The sequence below is a fragment of the Gopherus evgoodei genome, chromosome 5, assembly GCF_007399415.2.
Source record: "Gopherus evgoodei ecotype Sinaloan lineage chromosome 5, rGopEvg1_v1.p, whole genome shotgun sequence".
In the NCBI taxonomy this organism is placed as follows: domain Eukaryota; kingdom Metazoa; phylum Chordata; order Testudines; family Testudinidae; genus Gopherus; species Gopherus evgoodei.
In genome coordinates, this window is record NC_044326.1 from 114,091,672 (window position 1) to 114,105,830 (window position 14,159).

General features: G+C 38.1%; 1 protein-coding gene across 1 annotated transcript in view; it reads right to left on the reverse strand.

The window, feature by feature from the left end:
* COL25A1 (collagen type XXV alpha 1 chain) overlaps positions 1-14,159 on the reverse strand; it is a 431,307-nt gene that overhangs the window by 164,571 nt on the left and 252,577 nt on the right. The window lies entirely within an intron of this gene.

Consider the following 14,159-nt stretch of genomic DNA (forward strand, 5'->3'; position numbering starts at 1 on the left):
AACTAAGGGAAGATATGATTGAAGTCTATAAAATCGTGACTGGTGTAGAGAAAGTAGATATGGAAGTGTTGTTTACTACTTCTCATAACACAAGAAGTAGGGGTCACCAATGAAATTAATAGGCAGCATGTTTAAAACAAATGAAAGGAAGTATTTCTTCACACAATGCACAGTCAGCCCATAGAACTCCTTGCCGGAGGATGTTGTAAAGGCCAAGATCATAAGAGGGTTCAAAACAGAACTAGATAAATTCATGGAGGATAGATCCATCAATGGCTATTAGCCAGGATGGGCAGGAATGATGTCCCTAGCCCTCTGTTTGCCAGAAGCTGGGAATGAGCAACAGGGGACGGATCACTTGATGATTAACTGTTCTGTTCATTCCCTCTGGGGCACTTGGCACTGGCCACTGCCAGAAGACAGTTTACTGACTAGAGGGACCTTTGGTATGACCCAGTAGGGCCATTCTTATGGTCTTATGTACTGTGCTAATGATGGCTGCCATGTCAGGGAACACACTTATCAGGGAGGTTACATGGTCTTTCCACCCCTGCCATTGGGAGCGTAGGTTTAAACTGAGCCTACAGTATCACAGGAATCCTGCCAGCAGAGGTGGCTTGAGGATACACTGATTCAGTGCATCTCCCATTCACACCCTCCATGGCAAGCAATCCACTCCCTCCTTGGCTTTTGTGGGGCAGTGCTGGTCTGGCCAGCGGAGGGCCCCATGGCAGACCAAGGAGCTTTAGGAATCTTGTGCTGCTGCAATCACTTTCTGTATGGACTTTCTACCACAGGGGCCCCTTCATCTTGGATTCCTCTGGAAAAAGTTAGCAAGTTCCATGAGTAAATGTGAAGAGGAAATGTACTATGGTACAATATAGTAAGTGTGACTGTGAACTACAACCTCACGGAGGATCAAATCACATTGGAAGACAGAGGAACTTTTACAAGGAGGCAAATGTTTGAGCTCTTAGAACTAGCTAAGATTTTTGGCTTTTCTAGTAACTCAATAACATTTTAGTTTAATGAGAAAAACCTTTCCTTTTGTTAAATGTAACTGTGCCTAAAGACATTTTAAAAAGAAATAAAAAATGTCTTCACTTTAGTTTCAGGACACTGTAATTCCTAAAATGGGTCAAAAGGTTTATATGGCCTCTAACCATCTCGATCTGTTCTCAACTATTTTTTCCCCAGAACTTTAAAGAGTATAATCGAGATGTTTTCTACCCAAGGACTATTACCTACAAACAAAAGTTTCTGAATAATGTCACTTTTTGCTTATAGTTTATCAGGTTTTATTACACTAAATAGAAAATGTCCCCTTGAGAGAGATATATATGTCATTTTGCAATATGAAGTCTATGATCACTACATAGTAAATAGTACTAGAACATTACAGAGCTATCACAGTCCTAGTATAGCAGAATTCTGGCTATCAGACGTGCACTGAGAGAGACTGCAAACTCCCATCACTTAGCATGTGGCTGGCATTTTGTATTCCTTCGGAGGAGTGAGTCTCAGTACCAGATGCTTTTGAAGATTTTAAAGCTTAATTTTTTAAGCCAAAACAATATTTGGAAGTTGGTAAATGGTTCTAATGTAAAAGGAAGCTTTAAAATTTCTCAGCTCTGGGGCTGACACCTCAGACTAGGTTAATCCAAGGCAATTAAAAGAATTACCCAAGCCCCACAGGATTTCCCAAAAGCCTATACTCTGTCCCACCTGGCTGCAACAATTTTAAAGTCAGTGACACTTCAGATGTACATGCTGGTCCCAATCCTGAAATCAATGAGAATTTTGCCTAGTAATGACTGCAGGGCTGGACCCACTATAGATAAACCACATTTAAAACAATGCAAACATATACACCCACAGACTCACAAACACATGTAAAACCATAATATGTTCTGAAATATCTATGAAAGACTACTAAAATAATCTCAAAATTTTGACTTCAGTTGACCTAAAATGTAAAGGAAGCCCAGGCAGAGCTTCAAAGTCCGTTGTACATGTGTATGTGTACCTAACACTTCCATATACATGTCCATACAAATTCTGAGTACAAATGTGCACATCTAACTTGAAAATTTGGCCCAAATATCAGCAATATACAGATAGTTACTTAAATTCAGAAATATTGAAACCAACATTCAAACAATAGTAGGGTTTTAATTTAAAAAAATAAATCGATTAAACAAAAAATAGATTTGAAAGCTGCCACTCCTTTGTTATCGGCATACCTTGTGCCTACATGCTACAGAGCGTTGCAGAATGGAGAGTGTTGTTCAGCACACAGCCGAGTGAATTAAAGACTGGAGATGAAATTGTGATCCCACTGACGTCAACAAGCGTTCTACCTGTGATGTCAACAGGGCCAGGATTTCTCTCTTTAACTCTGGTTTTCTTTTATCATGTATACATTGTAGCATTAAGCCTCAGCTATGTACTAGGGCCACAGGGCTGCTTTTGCACCCCGCAGAGAGAGTCAAGTGCAACTGTGCCTCATGGAGGCACAGGCCCAGCTTCACAAAGGGACTTAGATGTTGCCATGCTCAGCATCGCAGTGTTTAACTTTTAGGCACCTAAAAAAAACAAACATCACAGGAACAACACTGTGATCCACAAAACCTGAGTTAGATACTTAGGTTCCCTACATAATGAATGGGGGAAGATAGCTGCCTCATAATGTGACCCACAAAAGCCAGCATACTAGGTGAGGAGCTCCGCACCTCTCTCAGAATAGGTGCCTATCTCCACTTAGTGATTCATGAGAGGGAACCCCTGTCCTGGAACCACACAGCTTAGGTAATAAATACTTTCTTGTGGGAATGCATTAGATTTGTGCCTTGCTCCACAGAAAATGGCAGCAGCAGGTAAGGGTGCCCACTTTATAATTTTTAACTCAGTTGTTAGAGCACTCACCTGGGATGCAGGAGACCCAGGTTTAATTCTCCCATCTCTGCAAAGGAGGAAAAGGGATTTGAACAGAGGTCTCCCATCTCTCAAGTGAGGGCTTTAGCAACTGAGCATGGGATATTCTGATGTGGGGCTCCCTCAATCTCTTCTGTTGAAACAGTGGCACTATGGATAAATAATTAAAGAGTGATTGGAGCAGATGGACTGGACGCAGGGTCTTCCAGCCTCCGGTGAGTGCCCCAACCTCAAAGCTACTAATTCTCTCTCTTGCTCTTTCTGGCCCAATGACTATTTAAGTCTTTGCTCACAGTGGAATAACTATTGGGCCAGAAAGAGAGCAAGAGAATTATTCTGTAGCTTAGTGCTTCAGGCACCCGCCAGAGAGGTCGGAGACCCAGGGGTCAATTCCACAGTGGAACAACTTCAACAGGAGAGACTGAGGGAGTTCCCTATCAGAATATCCCATAGCTGAGTAGTTGGGGCACTCTTCTCAGCGGTGTGGGGATCTCCTCTTCAATTCCTTTCTCCCTCTCCAACAGAGAGGGAATTAAACCTGGGTCTGCCACATGCCAGGTGAGTGCTCGAACTACTAAGCTCAAAGTCACCGCCTCCTCAGTTGTGAACGGGACCCAATCTGGTAGGCAACCTCTGAGAACACCTACCCAATAGGGCCCCACAAGCAAACACCTATCTTTGCCGGTTCGTGAATTGTTGTGGGGTTTAGGTGGGAGATAGTTGTATGGACACCTAGAGGGAGGCAGCAGTGCATATGCTCAGAGGCAGAAACTTAGTTGCCTAGGGAACTTTTACCCCGAAAATTTCACTGCCTAGTGAGTACAGGCGCCGACAGGGTTCGGCAGAAGTTCTCTGGAATGCAGTGGAGCCTAAAACTGGGATTTAGGTGCCTAAGTACCTTTGTGGATTGGGACCATAGTGCTTTGTGGAAATCCTCGGGAGCATAATGGCTGCATCACCCTTAATAAGGCTGATTTATACTGGCTGTCTCAATCTTAACACCAGAATTATCCAGCATGGAAAGTATATATGGGTAACCAATATAAAAGTACCCTTAAGACAGGAAAAGATCTCCAAGTCTGCTCTAATCTAAATGCAGAATCTCCTTTCAAACATGAACATATAATATGGAACCTTGTATCAATCAGGCTAATTATTTCAGGCTATTAGCCCTTCTTGATCAAAAAATATTTCTGTATACCCTCCATAGATCAGATATTTTATTTACACTACCCAACAATTGTAGTTATAGAATTGTTTTTGTTGCTTCTCTTCAGTTGTCTCCCTAATGTGTTTGTTGTTTTGTATGTAAAAAAAACAATGTTATACAAGAGAGATGGTGTAACAAATCCTTTACTTTGGTGCTGGCCAGCTGCAAATGGAAGGATGGCACCATGACCACTACCTTTCCACTAGCTGCTATTCATACTGGCCTGAAGCACAAGAAGTCAAAGGTAGAGGGCATAAGGAAGTTTATTATGCCCTTCTCCTTCCTTGTGTATCTACACAAGGGCAAAGCACAACTAGGCCCTAAATGAGTGGCTTTTGTGTTTATTTTTAAAATTATAATATGAACATGATTTGTTTTGAAAACTCTCCTAAGCAGCTCCATTTCAATCATTGCAATGGTACTATATTTCTAAGGCAATGCTGAAGGACAGTGTCTCTCACTGATACTAAAACTATTCCTGGTGCATGAGTGGCATGGATCTTTAACACAATGCACTGTATGATGCTATATATCAGGTTTTAGCTGAAATTAACTTTTAAACTCTAGATAAAAATCACTGTGAAAAATTGGCTCCGACGTTGAAAGGTTGGCAACATCTTAATTATGAAGCATTAGTGAGCACTTTATTAAAATATGCTACATAACGTACAATTAATATTTCTACTGCATATTAAAAATGAATAACATCAAGACATGGGGCTGAATTCTGTTTTAACACTTCGCTGCAGTTATGTGGGATTTATACTGTGGTAGCTAAGCGCAGAATTGGTCCTATTTAATTTGCAAAAGAATAAGTTCCTTAATATGTGTAATTTATAACATTTTAGATGATTAAAGTATAATTTCACTCAGGAAAGTGACTCTGAAATGACTTTGTGGAGCTTCATATTAATTGTCTCTCAATGTCTGGCATATCAAATTTGCTCAGCTTAAAAGTCTAAAGGTGTTTCTTCTGCCAGATCTGTAAAGTCAACCTGGGACCTTACTGCCTCTTCTGGTACCACCAGTAATCAGCTGACTATTTTGATTACAATCTCTGAGGCAGGATAAAATCCAGGTTGTTCTTCCACACATGTAGTGCCTCTTGCAATACTAACAGGGGCAAGATTTGCTGGTAAAGTAAGCAGACATGACTCAGAGGTGCACTTGAAGTAGGTGGGTTGATCTTAAGAAAGTGTGAATGTTTTAACTGGGAAAATTTGGTGGTTTGTGCCTTAATAGTGATGGTATGCACTATTTTCTTTTATTCAACAGGTAGCAGAAAGACATGGGGATGTGTTAGTCACCTGGAACCCCAGTTCAAGCACTGAAAGGTGCCCTGTTTATATTTTATTTCCTTTTGGCACTTCCCTCAGCTTGGATGGTGAAACTACAATAGTGTAGTTTTATTTTCTGTTTCTACTCTATTTCACTTTCTGTTTTTCATGAACTAGCACACTGCTGTTGAATGTGACCTTACAACTCAACCCCTAAGCTGGTAACCAATTTTGCCATTCTCACTGTGGTAGCTGCTTTGAACCAAATGCAGAACTACTTTTGTGACAATTATATTGACAACCTTTTCTCATTTGTTTTATTAGCCTCACCCATTTCCCGTATAATACTATGATAAAGGTAGCTACACAGTGCTCCCCGTTTTCAGCTGAGTCTTGTGAACAATTTTCCTTCATATGTACTTTGTGTGTGTGTGTGTGCGCGCGCACACACACACACACACACAGTTAATACAATTGGGTTTGAGTTTCACTTTAAAATTTTTGGCTGCAAAATTCTGGAGTTCAATTTGACAGCCTCTTCAACATCATCTTGATCAAAGGGAGTTTGACTGGCTGCTAACTGATCCCCTCTTGCCAGCTAATTTGATATCAGCTACTCACAGGGCAAGTGATACTGAAAGGAGGGGGCAAGGAAGTGAGGGCCAACTTACGCAGCTGTAGCATCGAAGCCAACACTAAAAGTCTTCCAGACAAGTAACAGAGGTGATAAAAAAGTATAGATGAAGAAGCATAGTGAGTGGAGGTGGTAGTTGTAGCAGAAGGTTACTTTCCAAGAGAACCAGAACCCTGGAGAATAGAGAAAAGACTAATAAAAGAAGCGGGAGGGAGCTTGGCAATGGAGAGGAGTGGGTGTGGCCAGATAAGACTGTGGCTGGCAGCACACAGAGGGAAAGATATGCATTGCTAGTATCAAAGCAAAAGAAGAGCCCAACTGGGAAAAGGAAGGGAAACAGCGATAATGAAAGAGAGAAGGAGCACCTTTTAGAAGTTGAGAAAGAGTAAGAGGAAGCAGAAAGAGTCCTATGAACCACCTAGAATATTTTTTTTAATACTTGAAGGATTTGTAAACAAAAAACTTCAAGATCTTCCATCACTATTTTTAGAAGCTCCGACATGCATTTTCTAATTGAGAAAATATTTGTTCTGACAACTGACAACTAAACAGAATGCACTCCACAGAATTAAAACCCACCTCTGATTTAATTAATTAGATTTTAAAAACATCCATCTCCCAAAAGAGTATCTGCGATGTGATACAAACAACTATAAAACCAAAACCAGGCCAACCCAATACCACCAGCCAACAACACTGGCCAAAGCCACAAAATCCCAAAAAGAAAATCCCGTGAAAAAAGGCAGTCAAAAAGGGTCATAGATGTGCTATTACAAATAGGCAGACCTCATGCTAAGTTTTGAAGACAATCAACAAGATACTTTGATGGACCTCCTATCAGTGAGTTCCATGGACAAAGATCCTGAACTGAGATGGCCCTGCCCCAGCACGATCCAGACAAAATGTGATTAGGACATAGAGATAACTTGGCTGTTCTCAGTTGCCTTGGATGAATGCAAAAAGAAGAGGTGGTTGGTAGGTCATTGGCTTAGGTTACTAAGGGCCATATAGGTTATATTAAGATGAACCAGTCCATGGCTGGCTATAAATTTACTTTAATGTACATTTTAACATATATGATACAAAAAAGAAAGGAAAGAGGAAAAATGTGTGGAAAGTCCTAGCTCATACTAGTTTTGAACAAATCACCTACCAGCTTTCCATCCATACCAATCGGACCCTAGGATAATCAAAAGCCAAAACAAAATGAAACAGTTAAATCATAGGAACACTGATGTCAGGGGCAAATATACAGACTTGTGGAATACTATAGGCTTTAGAAGATGATTTACTGTACGTCAGCAGTTAAATGCAATACCCTAAGGGCATCGCAGGCACCAAAGTTAAGAAAAAGGAACAGCAGGAGAAGCAGACCTAAGAAGGTAGTAATCAGAACAATATGGTGGGAAGTAATCAGGCAGTAGCTGGTGTTTGGCAAGAAAGTGTTCAACTTGAAATGAAAGATTTGTTAGACTTGCAAACCACAATGGTACAATACGACAGAACATATGAAATAATGCATCTGGCTTGTGTATTTTGCTTGAAGCAATTAGGGAACTATATTAGGTAAGCCATTTACTGTATGGTTGTTATCACAATTATGACTTCAGAAAACTTGAAGAAAGTAAACACTCCTCTCTAAAATCTCAGAAGTAATTTAGCTTTCAGATGAGGTTATTATAATGACTACTATTAAAAAGGCAGCATTTGCCAACAGTTACTACATTGTGTTAGCTGAGGTACTGAACTTTCTCTCTGTACTCAGAGAAGGAAAAAACCCTCTGCTAAATATTGGCTTTTTCTTGGTGACAATTGCACCTATTGCTATGTGATATTTCAGAGAGACAGATTACTTATTACTGCCCAATGTCCAGGTTCTGATTTCAGTTATATGGATGTAAACACAGAGTATCTCCATTCACTTCTATGGAATTATTTTGATCCATCTTGGTGAAACTTAGAATATGCACCAATATTAAATGTGTTGACACTGTTTTGGGAAATTTTATTATTTAAGATTTAAAGCCAGATTTTCAAAAATTCTCAGCACCCTCATTTGGAAGCTACTAGGTATAGAATTCTTTTGCAAATATGGCCACTTACATAGGTGTCTAAATGGGAGAGCCAGGGTGCTTACTCTTTTGAAAATTTGTTCTTGAATCGCGACAGTCTTCTGACAAATACAGTTTATACATTTCAATAATTCTGGTTACTTGTTTGTTTAGTTAGTTGTAGATTTATGTAAGAGTCATTCACTAATTTTGAGAGTTTGTCCAGTAAGACATTGTGCTTCCCAGTATGATGGCATTTATGCCTTGATATAATTATCAGTATATCACTGTACATCATCATATCATGAGTCATAGTGCAATGTCATGTCATAAAATGATGTGACATTGCATCAAACATTAATACAAAATCAATATGCAATGATTTAATCTACCCACTGAAAGTCATTTTTGGATCCTTTGATGTCCTGCAAGCTAGGCTTGAAGTAAAAATTGGACTGATCCAGAGATGAATTAAGGCAATCTGAAGCTCTCTGTAGATTCTACAAGGGGCTCCACGTAATCTACTTGTGCATCATGTCCCCACACCTTCTTGCAGGGACAGCAGTTTCAGAGTTAAGAGGAATGGGGAAATTCACACCTCTTGATGTGATTGTTTCAGGCTTTCTACAGAGACAAGGAGACCATGGTTCCACCATTTACACTTGGATCAAGTTTTCAAGTTTTCTTCATATCCCTAAGTGCTAGAAACATTATTTTTTTCAATGAAAACTGAGAGACTGACATCATCCTGTGCCACCAGTTGCTGGGGGTCTATTCGTAGTTCTATATGCCTATGCTTTAGTCCAGCCATGGATTGAGCAAAACAGTACTGTACATACAAACGGTACTGTATATATCTGATTTCAGATACTGAAAATAAAATGCTATCAGTCCCACCAATATGTCTTAAAGAAAGCAAACACATAGATGGTGTGCAAAAAAATTATACCAAAATAGGACTCTTAAAGTAGTCACTCAAAGCATAGCAAAAGTCATTTGCCTCAACATTTTACTGCCACATTGCTTCACAGCAGCCATTCTGGAATCGCTACTTCTGAGAATGAGATTTTCATCTGCCCTTTTACTTTCATTTATAAAAATTTCAGATCACAGCATATATGAGCTGAAACAAAGGCTTAAAAAATAGTGGTTTGAATCTCCCTCTTATAAATAAAAATTACTAGATGATAGAAGAAAGTCTGCAGCGGCCTCGATGTCCTATATAGTCTTGTAATTGGTGTCCTAGAAGTAAAACTTGTTTTTCCCCAGTATCAATTTGTATTAATGTAGAACTGATAAATGAAATTGTTTTTAATTGTTCACTTTATTAATGTAACTTCTGCTCACCATTCACTACACTTGCCTAAACTGTAATTTCTGTTCCATATTGTAATTCAAACCCCATTTTAAAACACTCACTCCATTTTGTAAAAGCTTCCTCCAACCTTCATTTTTGCAAACCCTGCTGTAATCTTATTAGTTTAGTTTAGATGTGTGAATGAGGTATGTATGAATGATGGAATCAACCTCCAGCCCCAACCTGTCCTGATGAGATAAAGTTCAAATACCAACGGCTGAAGACCTAGACAACAGCCCTAAACAAAGTAAGAAGCATCCACCCTAAAAAGAAAAGGACAACAGAAGGAAGATCAAAGCCAGGTCCAAGGCTGAAAGTCATGCCTGCAATTGATGGGTGATCAATCTAAACCCAGAGGCAGCGTGACACAGCAAGACCTATAGACTTTGAATCGAAACTAAAAGCCTATAAAAAAAAAGGGTGAGATGAGAGACTCTGGGTAACATTCTGCTGCCAACATGGAAGAACATCGGTGCCTGCCCAACAGAGATCCAGCTCAGCCTTGTGCCTAGCTTTCCTGGCCAGTTAGCAGCCACAAGCTACAAACCCAAGCTGCAAAATCAAGCCATGAACATAAGCTATCTTCAGGACTGGTAACTATGCAGCAGCTGCAGAGCACCTGGTGTGTGTGTGTGTGTGTGTGTGTGTGTGTGTGTGTGTGTGTGTGTGTGTGTGTGTGTGTGTGTGTGTAGGTATTAGGTATAATGTGAATGTGTGTGTGTGTGTATAGGCAATAGGTATAATGTATGTGTACAAGAATTAAGATATTAGTTATTAGTCATAAATTGTTATCATAATAAATGTGGCATCTTTGCCTTGTCCCCTTTAATAAGATCCTGCTGGTTTTTACTGGTCTAATATAATTGGTACAACATTAATACAAAAAAAAATTTATCCCATGTATTAAAAGGGCAGTTTTCACTATTCTACTTCCCCAATACCCTCTAACATATACCACACAGAAAGCACTTAATGATTTCCTAGCAATCATATTGCACTTTGAGGCATACACTTTTAGAAATTATCCTTGTTTTTGTGGGCACAATCTTATACCCTCAAATTATAACACATGCATTTTTTGCTTCCACAATGAACCATGCACACAAATAACAGTATTGGTAAGTAGCCATCTAATAGCTAGACATATAACTACTAGTACATTAGTCAAATATATTAACTGTTAATATTTGTGCTTGCAATTTGTTGCAGGTGCGGAAATGAAAGCTGAGTTGAATCCTGGTTCTAGTTCTACAAAATCAGGTTCTAGTTCTACAAAACATTCTATAAACATTAACTAATTAATCCTCATAACAGTACTATGAGTCATAGTAAGTAAGTAGATAGAGATACAAACCCTCCCTAAGTTCCCTATGTTGGGCCAGCAGCTGAGTTTAACAATTTGGCCAATTGTAGGTTTAGCATTAAACCCTAGAGGTTTAATTACTTTTATAATGAATGAATAAATAAAGAATTATACAACTATTGTTAGAAGGAAAACTCATCATAGGATGTAACTGCTGGCTCACAGGGAATGGCCTCAGTGGGTCCCCATGTCTACTTCAGCTCTTACAATTAAAATAATATTTCTATTTTCCAAATGAACAGGGAATTTCTTTTGCCTGACTGAGAATAAACATTATACATAATTTATATCACCAGCTGTGTTACTCTACATGATGGTCATTAATTATTCTTAAGCTTTTACCTTCTCCAAAGCCATATTATATCACTACAAAGCTAGAATTAAGGGTCTATGTGATACATATTTTCTATTAGTAAGTCCATAATTCTCAGTATTTTATAACTCTTGGAAGGGTGGAAAGTGAAATTCCTACTAGGCTGAAAATGAACATAAATGAAGTTGGATCCTGCTCCTATTGATTTCAATGGGAGTTTTCCTTTTGATTCCATTTGGAGCAGAATTGAGCACATGGTCTTAACCTGGATGAATCTTCTGGGATTTCTTTTAAAAATGTAGGAGAGGGAAACTTAATTGGGGACTACTGAGCTACAGAAGAATAAAAACAAATTAATGGCATATACTTAAGATGTTGTTTTTATTTTTTGAGGCAATTACTCTACAGGAATAATGAATAAGATTCTTATTTTATAAAAATATTGAACCTGAACCATCAAATTAACTGTTAAATTATTTTTTCCTCTATTATATCCTTCCACTACTGACAGCAGACAAATAACACACTTTTCAAAATTGGAAACAATCGGTGTTTCCTCTAACATAACAATTATTATTACTAATTAGTATATTATTTTTTGACAAACAGCAACAAAGTTTATGGTTTTCTGTGAGACAACCTCTGTCAAATCTCTTTCAAGAACTGTCTAGAGTAGACAGGATGCACCGTGACAGAAGGGATTGATTAGGTTTTTAAAAAGTAGTTAATACTATTACTCGTTCACTTCTTGTGGACATTGTGGAGGGGGCGGAGAACAGAATGCTCTCTCCTGACTATACAAAATTCCTTCCTAGGTTTCCACCATTATCTTTAAAATGTGTCCTCTTACTAGATATCTACTGAATATATTGCTCTATTGCAGACCATAGTCCCCCAATTCCCAGTTATTTCCATGCATAAAGCCTGGTTTTATGCAGAGAGGGGAATTTTACTCAAGAATATTTAGAGCTGGAAAAGCATCAAAATTAGTAAATTACATGTGCAAAAGTAGAAACAAACTTTAACAAATCAATTTTTCCTGTTTACAATCAATGCCTCTTTCTTATTTATGGATTAATTTAGAGGCCTATATTTTTTAAATTAATATTTTTTTTCAAAACTAGTTTTAAAAATATTGAAAAAAGACAACAAAAATATTGGGAACCTCTGCAATATACATATATCTCTGCTTCCAAAAGATACCAGCTCTATTAGTGTTGTCTTGGTCAGGAGTAATTGGTAAAATTAAGAAAATTAATGTTCAACATCAGGAAATACTTCATGAGAGCTACTAGACAGTAAAACAGTCTTCTAAGGAAAGCAAGGGCAGAGAAAAAGAGGAAGGACCTAGATGACTTAACATCTTTTCTATCTCTAATTTCTAAGATTCTTTGATCATTCCTTTGTGATCCTTTTAATCTCACCAAAATTAATCATAAGACACATACTCAATTGAAAGCGGTTATGATCTGAAAGATCTGCACATATCAGATATTATTCTATTAGACATTTTCTACCTGTTTTGCATACTATGGGATGTACTGTCTTATCATAGCTGGTGTGAGGTTTGAGCCACTTATACTATAATTAGGACAATTCATCTTAACATTATTGTCAATTTTTCTCTGAAAAGCATCTAAAGAAAATTCTGGACAGTGTAATTTATGTTTATACATTTAACTAGACATGAACCAATATGCTAATAAGCTAATATAAGCAGCTCCAAATTTGTATTGAGCTCCCAAACTTGGCTGAATCATTCATATTGCATTTCCAGGCCAGTTTATGTTAAATGAAATATTTTGGATCAAAGTATCTTCTCCGGTCTCATCTGTGGATCTCTATTGTATATTCTGCATGCAAGGCCAACACAGAAATCCCACACACATGTGGAGTGCAAAACATGGAACTGATATCCCCATTATAGCAGGATTTTGGTCCATACAATTTTGAGTCATTTTATGGTACAAATAAGTACCAGAGTCTGCTCCTACATTTTTCATGCAAGATTCTGTGCTCACAAATAGACCTAATGAGACATGTGTGTCCATCTCACTGCAATAATTTAACAAGTCCACAGGTAAATCCTTGGACTTCAGTGGGACCAAGATTTGGCACTTTATTGTCAAATCATATTTTAATATATACACCAGAGTGATTTTTTTTGTCTCTATAACACTAATTTGACTTAGTGTTAAATTATACTAGTTTAAGATTGTCACAGATGCATACTGGAATTCATAGACTCAGTCTGATTCATATGACTAAAATTATGACAATTTTCTAAACACTATGCAGTAAGATAGGTTGTGAAATTGTTACTAGCAGCTGCCTGAATCCTTTTATGTAAATACATATCCACTAGAAGGTTTCCAGCAGAGTTTCAGAAAAATAAAGCAGGAGTTCAGCTTTAAAGTAGCTACATGAGTTGCATACCATTTATGATTTTCAGTGAGAACTTTAAAAGACCTATTTTTAAAAGTTTTTCAGTGTCAAACAGCAATTTTACAAATCATCCACTTTAAATTCAGATACAGTAGAAGATTGCAAATATTTCTTTTTGCATTACCTTATCTAGTTCCAGATTCACGTTGGTTAAAAACCTGACTGTTGTCAAATCTGTTCATCATGAAACCATTAAAAATAATTGAGCTATATTTCCTCTTCCCCCTCCCCCGGCTAACTACATGTTTAGCAAGATTGGCATTAAATTAGGTGTTTTAATGCGATATTCCTAGTAGTCTGATGACTGGTTTTTTTCCTTGTAAAATATTTTTAGAAGATAGGTGGGCGGTAGGTTTTTTAAGAGGAGCTCCTCCACTAGCTAAATTGCTTCTACCAATGAAAATCTGTTGGTTCTTTTTTGTACGTCTAAATGATTGCTGTTAAAAGGTATAGTGATCACAAACAACTTAGCTGCAGAAGTTGTGTGCCCAGTCTCTTGAGGGGAGGGAGCACTTTAAAACATGCGGCAGCAACTCCTTCTGGCCAGTGGAACATCACTGACAAGATCAGGGGAT